The sequence below is a fragment of the Rhagoletis zephyria genome, unplaced genomic scaffold (genome assembly GCF_001687245.7).
Source record: "Rhagoletis zephyria isolate East Lansing unplaced genomic scaffold, Rhagoletis_zephyria_1.1 Rzeph_scaffold_10343, whole genome shotgun sequence".
In the NCBI taxonomy this organism is placed as follows: Eukaryota; Metazoa; Arthropoda; class Insecta; order Diptera; family Tephritidae; genus Rhagoletis; species Rhagoletis zephyria.
The window spans coordinates 9,955-18,273 of record NW_016167421.1 but is presented as its reverse complement, the minus strand read 5'-3'; the positions used below and the strand labels follow the sequence as shown (position 1 = coordinate 18,273).

Below are 8,319 nucleotides of genomic sequence, written 5' to 3'. Positions count from 1 at the left end.
GTCAATGCACTCGGCGTATTGAAGGCACAAACTAAGGGAATATTTTTTTCCAATGGAAGTAACAGAAAAATTTGCATGTCATAAATTATGCAGGTGAAATTGAAATTGATGCCGAGTTGCTCTGAATTTAAAGTTTAACTGACATTTTGAAATGTACATACATATGTATTATGGTAGCAGTTATGCGCTATAAAAAATTTATTGGTAAATTTGAAAAAATAAATAAATCAGGTACTCAAAAATATCATAGCTAGATGTCATTTTGTAAAAGGTGCATACTACTGATATCCGGTAAAAAGCGGTTTGGGCACCCTGTCCTCGAAATATTAAAATCATTGAAAAAGGTGTACTAGTGATAACCCCTCAATAGGCAAAAATAGTAACGAAAGTGTATTTTTCCTGCAATCCATGTATTCAGAGTATTCTGAATAGGTGATAAATCTTAAAGAATTCGTAAAGAGCTCATTATTTCCCTTTCTGATTTTTTGATGAATTTTCTAAAATAAAATATACCGTGCACACTTCGAGTCTTTTACAAAATTTCGGGCGAAAATTGATAAAGCAAGAACTCTGGTTTGAAGGGCTGGTAATGAAAAGCAGCAGCTCCGAAATGCCGAAAATTCTTAAGGAGGCTTACTTATCCGTATGTTCCAATACAAGGTTAGTATGTGATATGCTGATTACTGCTTCAGGAAAAACATTTCCACTTTATACGATTTCGGATAGTATTAAAGAAGCCGGCAGCAGCCTGCCTCTCGATCAGTAAAAACCACTGAACTTTGTTATGCTTACACTAAAACCAATTTAACGCGCGGCTATCGGGCCCAATTATATATATATTCTAGAAGTCGACGCAGGTTAAAGTATTATTTCATCTCAAAGCGAGAAAGGTTTCACACAGGAAACCGCAAGACTTCAATCCTATATACCTCTCATCTTTGTTACTAATGTCTTTTGAGCCCGGTTAAATGATTATATTAGGGAAATAGTGGAACTGAAGTTCCCGACTTCCCAACACGTATATAACAAACGAAAAGGTGTAGAAACAGCGGTCCACATTCTAATTTTCAACATAAGATAACCTTTCTATCACAAGGAAAACTCAATACTTAGTTGTCTAACTGGATATTGAAGAAGTCTGCAGCAATATAAGTTCCTAAGCAGATAAACCCCACCCTTTAGGATCTATGAGCTTGCAGCATCCTGACAGCGCACATTGTGCCGTGCAGAAAAATCCAGCTTGACAAAATATTTATGGATGTTTGTAAATACTATTCCTTCGTAAATACTTCAAGTGAATGAAAAATTCAAAACTTGTAAACGAGTGCGGGTGAAGCTCACTTTTCGAAATTCCCAAAAAACTCTTGCCATTCATGAAGAATGTTCTGTACGTAAGGCGTCATGAAATTAGTCTGATAGATTAACATTAAGCTCCGATGGATGTCCCAGAGCCAGACGAAGAGGAAATCTTCTAATTCACTCCTTGACAATGCTCGGCAGCTATCAAAAATATGGCAAAAGCTGTCGGTAGTTAATTCCTTAACGAACTAGATTTTCTAAATTCCGTAAATGTTAGAAATATGCGAATATTTTTACTGAGCTGCAAGTAACTCTAATGAGCCGGTATCATAAAAAAAAACCTATGTATAAGCGAGTCCTGCCCGCCACTGCCGCCTAACCTAACGAAACCACTGCGTACAAATCTTTTGCGTGCAAAAATTTTCTACGAGTTTATCAAAGGAAAATTGTCTGAGTAAAGTTAGTATATACCGATGTAAAGTTTAATCACATAATCACATAAATTGCGCGCTGAAATCATAAGTAAGCATAAGTTACACTTAACTGTGCAAATTTGTGCCGCATTCGCGCGCTAAAACTTCGCTTCATTACGTTCATCGATATTGCTCGCAGTCTGTCTAATTAAAAGATTCTCTATAAAAGCATATATGTTTTCACACACACGTATGTAAATATGTATGCATGTTCATATAAACATATGTACATATATAGAACCTTTCGAATGAAATACGCTTTTGGGCTGTTAATCAATTCGTTTTGCATACAGTTAGGCGCATAACCGACTTTACGTTTAGTACCTAATTATATGTATGTGTGCATGTGTATGTATAAGACATGTGAGTATGTGTTTATGTGCATTTTACATATATCTACATACTATGCATACACATATGTATGAACGGAACTTAATTAATTGCCGCAAATTCCTCATTGACTCGCTACGTTGTCACCCGCATGCAGTTGACTGCGCCTGCAAGTATGCAATGTCAGAAATTTGTGCGATATAAATAGTCTGGTAAGAGTCATATTTGTAATATTTCTACATATATTGCTAGTGCAATATGACCGTAATGCTTCTACGGAGAGAAGGAAACAAAAAAGATGCAAACATTCTCACCCCTACATACAACTCAAAATAAAGATAACGATGAATATAAAGATAAAGATGAAGATGAAGATGAAGATGAAGATAAAGACAGGGATGAAGATTAGGTTGAAGATCTCATCCTCATCTAAGATAAAAAGTTAAGGATGCAAAAGACCTCCTCTTCGTCTTCTTGGTCGTCTTCACCTTCGTCTTCGTGTTCGCTTTCGTACTCGTGATCACCTTCGTAGGGGCATATTTGCCATCGCCTTTGCATTCGACTTCGTCTTCGTGTTCATATTTATTGTCGTCGTCTTCGGCTTCATATCCGTATTCGTTTTCGTATCTGCTTTCGAGTTCATTTTCGTATTCATCATCGCCTTCGTGGCCATATACGTATCTGTCTTCGCCTTTTTCTTCGCTGTCGTGTTCGTCTTTGTATTCATCTTCGTGTTTGTGTTCACATTTGTGTAAGATTTCGTCCTAAGATTGGTATTAGCGCTTGACCTTATGAATCTCACATATTTATTTTTGTTGCTATTTATTTGACGATTTTTGGCTAGCACAGCCCCTTAAGTAAAACAAAATGCGCTAATTTTGCTTTCGAAGCAAAAAATGAATAACCAAAAATTAAGTATCTACAAAAACTTTCTTTTTTAATTCCTCTTTTTATAAATTATATTTCGATGATAATCCGCTCCTGAACAACTTCTTATAATGAAGATAAAGACCACGTCATCATTTAAATATACATATGTAAATACAGTGACTATTCTACTATAAAAATAATTGTATTCAAAATCACAATAAGTCTAATTGTCCGTTGTTTAACATAAATTAAGAAAACACATCAAAAAGGCTTAAAATAAATGGTTATAACCACAACAAACAGCTGCCACAAATCTCCAAAAGCCAATCCGCGCTAAGTTTGCTGTTACAAAAAACCATTTTCGAAAGTTCGGATTACAGGCAGCAATAGTCATTTACAAAGTCAGTTAGCGACTAAAAACAGATTTTAGTGATTAATCAAGTTGCAAAAGCCTTGGCGAGCTTCGCACGCAAGGCTACATAAATTTTGTGTTTATCGCTCACAAATAAACGCACAAGCATATACATATACATACTACATACATATACATACTACATACATACGTAGATAGCAACATACATACTCACAAACGATATATACATATACCGATATATACATACGATACCTGCGTTTACATTTTCCATATGTCATACGCTATATACCTTCGCAACGTCATGCCACGCCTTCACTGCTCTAAATTCGCTAGCTACTCTTATTTATTATTTTGACTACCTGAGGCAGTACACTAATCATGATTAATCGCTGGTAATTATACCCACAACAAGAAATTTCCGAGTAATTGAAATAGCCATTGTGTAGGAAGGACAAACGCCATGAGTGGATGAATAGCACACAGATGTAGGAGGAGGTGGAGGTGGAGGAGGAGGGAGAGGGATTAGTCTTTGTAACGGTAATTGGCAATTTAATGAGAGGCGAGTGGGCGTAGAGTACGGAAAGTGAATATGGAATTTAAACATATTAGGAAGTAATAATGAAAAATGGAAAATAAAATAAAATAACATAAAATTAAATTAAATTTAATTTAATTTGATAAAATTAAATTAAACTAAATTGAATAAAATTAAATTAAATAATAGAAAATTAACAAAGTAAAATGAAATAAAATAAATTAATAACTATAAAATAAAATAAAATAAAATAAAATAAAATAAAATAAAATAAAATAAAGTAAAATAAAATAAAATAAAANAAAATAAAATAAAATAAAAACTACTTAAAAAAAATGTTAAATAAGAAAAATGAATAAAATAAAATAAAATCAGATAAACTCATTTATTTTTGAAACGATAGAAAGCAACTTTTATATGTTTTGTTGCAGCACCTCGTGTTACTGTGAATGAGTAGTATAAAATTGGATTTAATGGTATATGGGAGATATGTGATGTCGAACTCAGCTAGATTTTTTGATTTTTTGACCAATTTTTTGTCCTTTTAGGTTCTAAATTAAAAGGTAAAAAAGAAAAAAATCTTTCTTGTTTATTCTAGTAAATGCATAACCCTACTGAAAGCATTAAAAGCTCAAGTGATAAGGTCGTCCAATATCCGGGAGGAGGCGGATGCCCAAAAACAATTTTTAAAGTAGTCAGGCAATATTGCCAGTTTTTCTAAAGACGTAGGGAAAGGATTTAAAGGAAAGAGAAATACAGCTGGAGTGGGAAATTATTGCTCCATCGCAAACTTTCCTGACTCTTCTATGAATCTTAGAAGTTTCCCGAGGTTTATAGAATGTAGCTCGTTCAATTATCCGACCCTAAAATGTAACATTTAACTCTGGAAAAGCCCGTAGAGCAACAGAGAAATTATTCTGTGCAGAGTCAGAGACTAAAGAATGATAAGTAATCGCCTTGGACATAGACGCGGCTTTATCCTCCTTTTTGTCCCTTTTTAGGTGACTTCGGTCAGATTTTTGTCCATTTCTGTATCACTGATGTACGTGGAAATCCTACGGTACTCTTCTGGTTTGCACCAAGTTAAACCGTTATTGGTTACATCCCTGATACCAGTGTTCACTTTGCAGAAAATCATTTAGCATCTCCACATATTTCACGACCTTGATTGTTTCAGAGTGCTTTGTTGGTATTCCGCCATCCACCTCCTGTAAGAGTTAGCTATCTAATAGCAAAGTCATCCACCAGTAGCTTGCTTTCGCCGTGGCTCTGGAGTGGAATTTATACAATCGCTAAAGTTTTGTCGCCAAAATTCTCTAAATGTACAATAGTGGAGCCTAAATGTATACAACATGGAAAAGTAACAAATCTAGCGGTTCGAGGGGCATGTAACTATAAGTTGCACATTATTAGGCGCGTCTACTATTCTTTTAGAGATTTTTGGCAATCAAATTGAGTGATAACGAATGTTGGAATCCAGCAGCTTGTTGCCAGTCTCCGACATAGTGTTCTTTGGTGAGCTTTGAGTACAACCGATGCCCAGGCCGCGACGTATCGGTGGGAGATTCCCAGCTTGCTCGACACTCCGGGCAGAAATACAAGGATTTGTCTTGCACGCCGGCCATTTGCTAGTTGACAATAAAAACAAGCTAAATATAAACTTTAAGTACTAAGAGGTATGGTATAATTATGCGCCTGATACGAACAGCTATTCAGTTTTTTAAATTTTCTCACTCAGACAATTTTCAACGCCGCTAAGTTAATTGAATTAAGACCCAATTTGAATGGTTTTAATACTCGCCACAAACACTTTTTGCTGCGCATACAAATATATGTACATATGTATACATCACGCAGCCCGCTGGCAATGCATAATGTACTTTTTCAATAACATTATGCCAGACATTTAACATGAAAACAACGCTATAAAACAATTTTGCGGTTAACACGTTTGTACAATTAAAATTTGCATATATTATGAACACACAATTACTCGCACACACACTTACATAGATTTGCAACCATACACATACATATGCAGCTAAGTATTTATACATGAATAGTTGCAATCGATGCAAAAAGGCTAGAACTGTAAGTGCACTGTAAGCGAGAACTGCGCAAAAAAATTAAATAATTTGCATTAACGAGAAAAGCCAATCAGCCGGAAAATATGTTGAAATAATTTCAATTACGTAAAACTGTTGCACATTTACAACAGTAAAAACGTAAGCGTCCAAGTACCATAAGCACACCATTAGCTTTGCGCGCAATATGTTGTATACCTGTAGGCGCGCACGCATGCAGCATTTCAAGTTTTAATTTAATAAACATTTAGCTACGGGCAGTAATTTCCGCTTAACAAAATAGTTATTCTTGTAGTATTAATGTAAGTACACAGGAGGCGCGCGTATGTATGTATGCATGTGAATGAATATATGTATGAATGTGCATACTTTTAGGCATGTCAGCTGATTTTATTTTATTATGTCACGTACGCATTGCACAACCACAATTAGCTACAAGTATTGCAAATTATTAACTAGCAGCCATTTAATTCTTGCATGATTTTCACATTAAAATTCTACGAACAGGCAAAATTTTCAAATTTTAAATTAATGATAACTAGAAATCATTGCGCACGTCCATATTTGGTAGCTAGGCTCGATAGTTATATATGACAATTTTAGAGAATTATGTAGTTGTCTGCCATAAATGAGCTAAATAAGTGTAGCCTAAGTTTAGAACATAAAAGTAGATATTATTGGTATTTTAGTGCGCATAGGCTGCACATTTCTGAAGCTAATTGGAGGAGCTAAGCAGGGAAGGAAGCTAAACTTCCCTTGATTCATTTTCCAATCGTTTCATAATACTGAGAGTTGCATGTTTAGATATACAGTGCACAACAGTGGGTTAAATGATTTTTAATTGATCCTATCACAAATCAAGAAATCAATTTTTATTTGTGACTAGCAAATACCCAGCGTGTTTCATTGCGTCTTAAAAGTATTTTTGAGTTATTTGATACCCGTTTTGTAATAATTCATTTAATTTATCAGTTTAATTCAATACAATTTTTCAAATAGGTGGCAACTCCCCCGTCAAAAATATTTTCGCTGGTAACCTTTCCTAAACCTTTTTAATTTGATACCCATATTGCAATATTTAGTTTATCTTATCAATTAAATTTAATTAAAATCTTCAAACATGTGTCAACCTCCACAAAAATATTTTCAGCTATAAGCTTTCTTAAATCTTTCTCTTTTGACTGACATGCTGCAATATTTACTTTATTTGATCAATTTATTTAAACTGCAATTTTCAAACACGTGACAACTCTTATTTTTTTCTTTCTATATTTTGAGTTGGACAAGAAATACACCGGTGAAAACTGCATTCAATGTCATGCACTAGTTATGGAGTGATGCCCATACAAACGTACAGACAGGCAGACATACAACAATTCTAAAAATTGTTGACTCCCCACACCATTGTTTTTTTTTTAACATCTATAATGTGCAGACGTCGGCCTGTTACAGTTTTATTATTGTATATAGATTTGACTTGCACAACTGAGGTGAGGTGGGATGTGATGAGTAGATGTGAGTTGAGGATGTTTGAGGATAGGTGAGATGAGCTTATTTTCATATAAGACTGCGAATATTTCTTTTGCCAGTTGTTTTTCCAAATTGGTATTTCGTGACCTTTATTAAAAATACATAAAATTTAATTTAAAAGCAATCCTGTTATATTGTTGTATAGCTCAACAGGATATATTCAGTTTTTCTGTTGCTAAAATTATAAAATAAAAATTAAAGTTCAAGGTTTGTGTTGTTTTTAAATTGAATAAACTGTTTTTTATATCAAATTATAAGCTTTTTGTTACTAAAATTAATTTTCAAGTAATTGGGTCAATGAGCTCTGTCCGCCTTTCAAGGAGTCTAGATTTTTCAGTGTTTCTGGTGTAAAAAAGATATTCCAAATATTAGTTAGAGTTATAAGAGTTTCATACCCATACACAGCCCTTTTCGAGTGAAGAGAGATCTCGCAAAGTGTCGATTTTTCATTTCATCAAAATATAAATCACCCTGTATCAACAAAAGCCATAATTAACAAGTCTAAGTTCGGGCGGAGCCGCACATTAAATACCCGGCGCAAGTATTAAATATATGTTTTCCACCTTTCCGAAATCTACCGCTACATGATAAGCCGGGGTGTATACATTTTAAGTAAATTAGCGTCCTTAAATTTCGAAATATTGAAATTTCAAGCATTTCTGAAATTTACCGTTATATGAAAAGCGGCCGAAATTTTAGTCCGATTTCAACAATTTTTAACGGTTTTCTTTTATGTGGTAAGCACAATAACCACACCGAGTTTGGTACAAATTGCTAGAATGGTTAGCGAGATACATATATGTGATCATAAGTGGGCGGTGCCAC

General features: G+C 34.4%; 1 long non-coding RNA gene across 1 annotated transcript in view; it reads left to right on the top strand.

The window, feature by feature from the left end:
• Positions 1-375: 375 nt before the first annotated feature.
• Positions 376-8,319, top strand: part of LOC108376385 (uncharacterized) — an 8,935-nt gene continuing 991 nt past the window's right edge. Inside the window, exons 1-2 of the long non-coding RNA XR_001849254.1 lie at positions 376-388; positions 1,522-1,527. This is a non-coding gene — a long non-coding RNA (uncharacterized LOC108376385). The remainder of the gene's footprint in view (positions 389-1,521; positions 1,528-8,319) is intronic.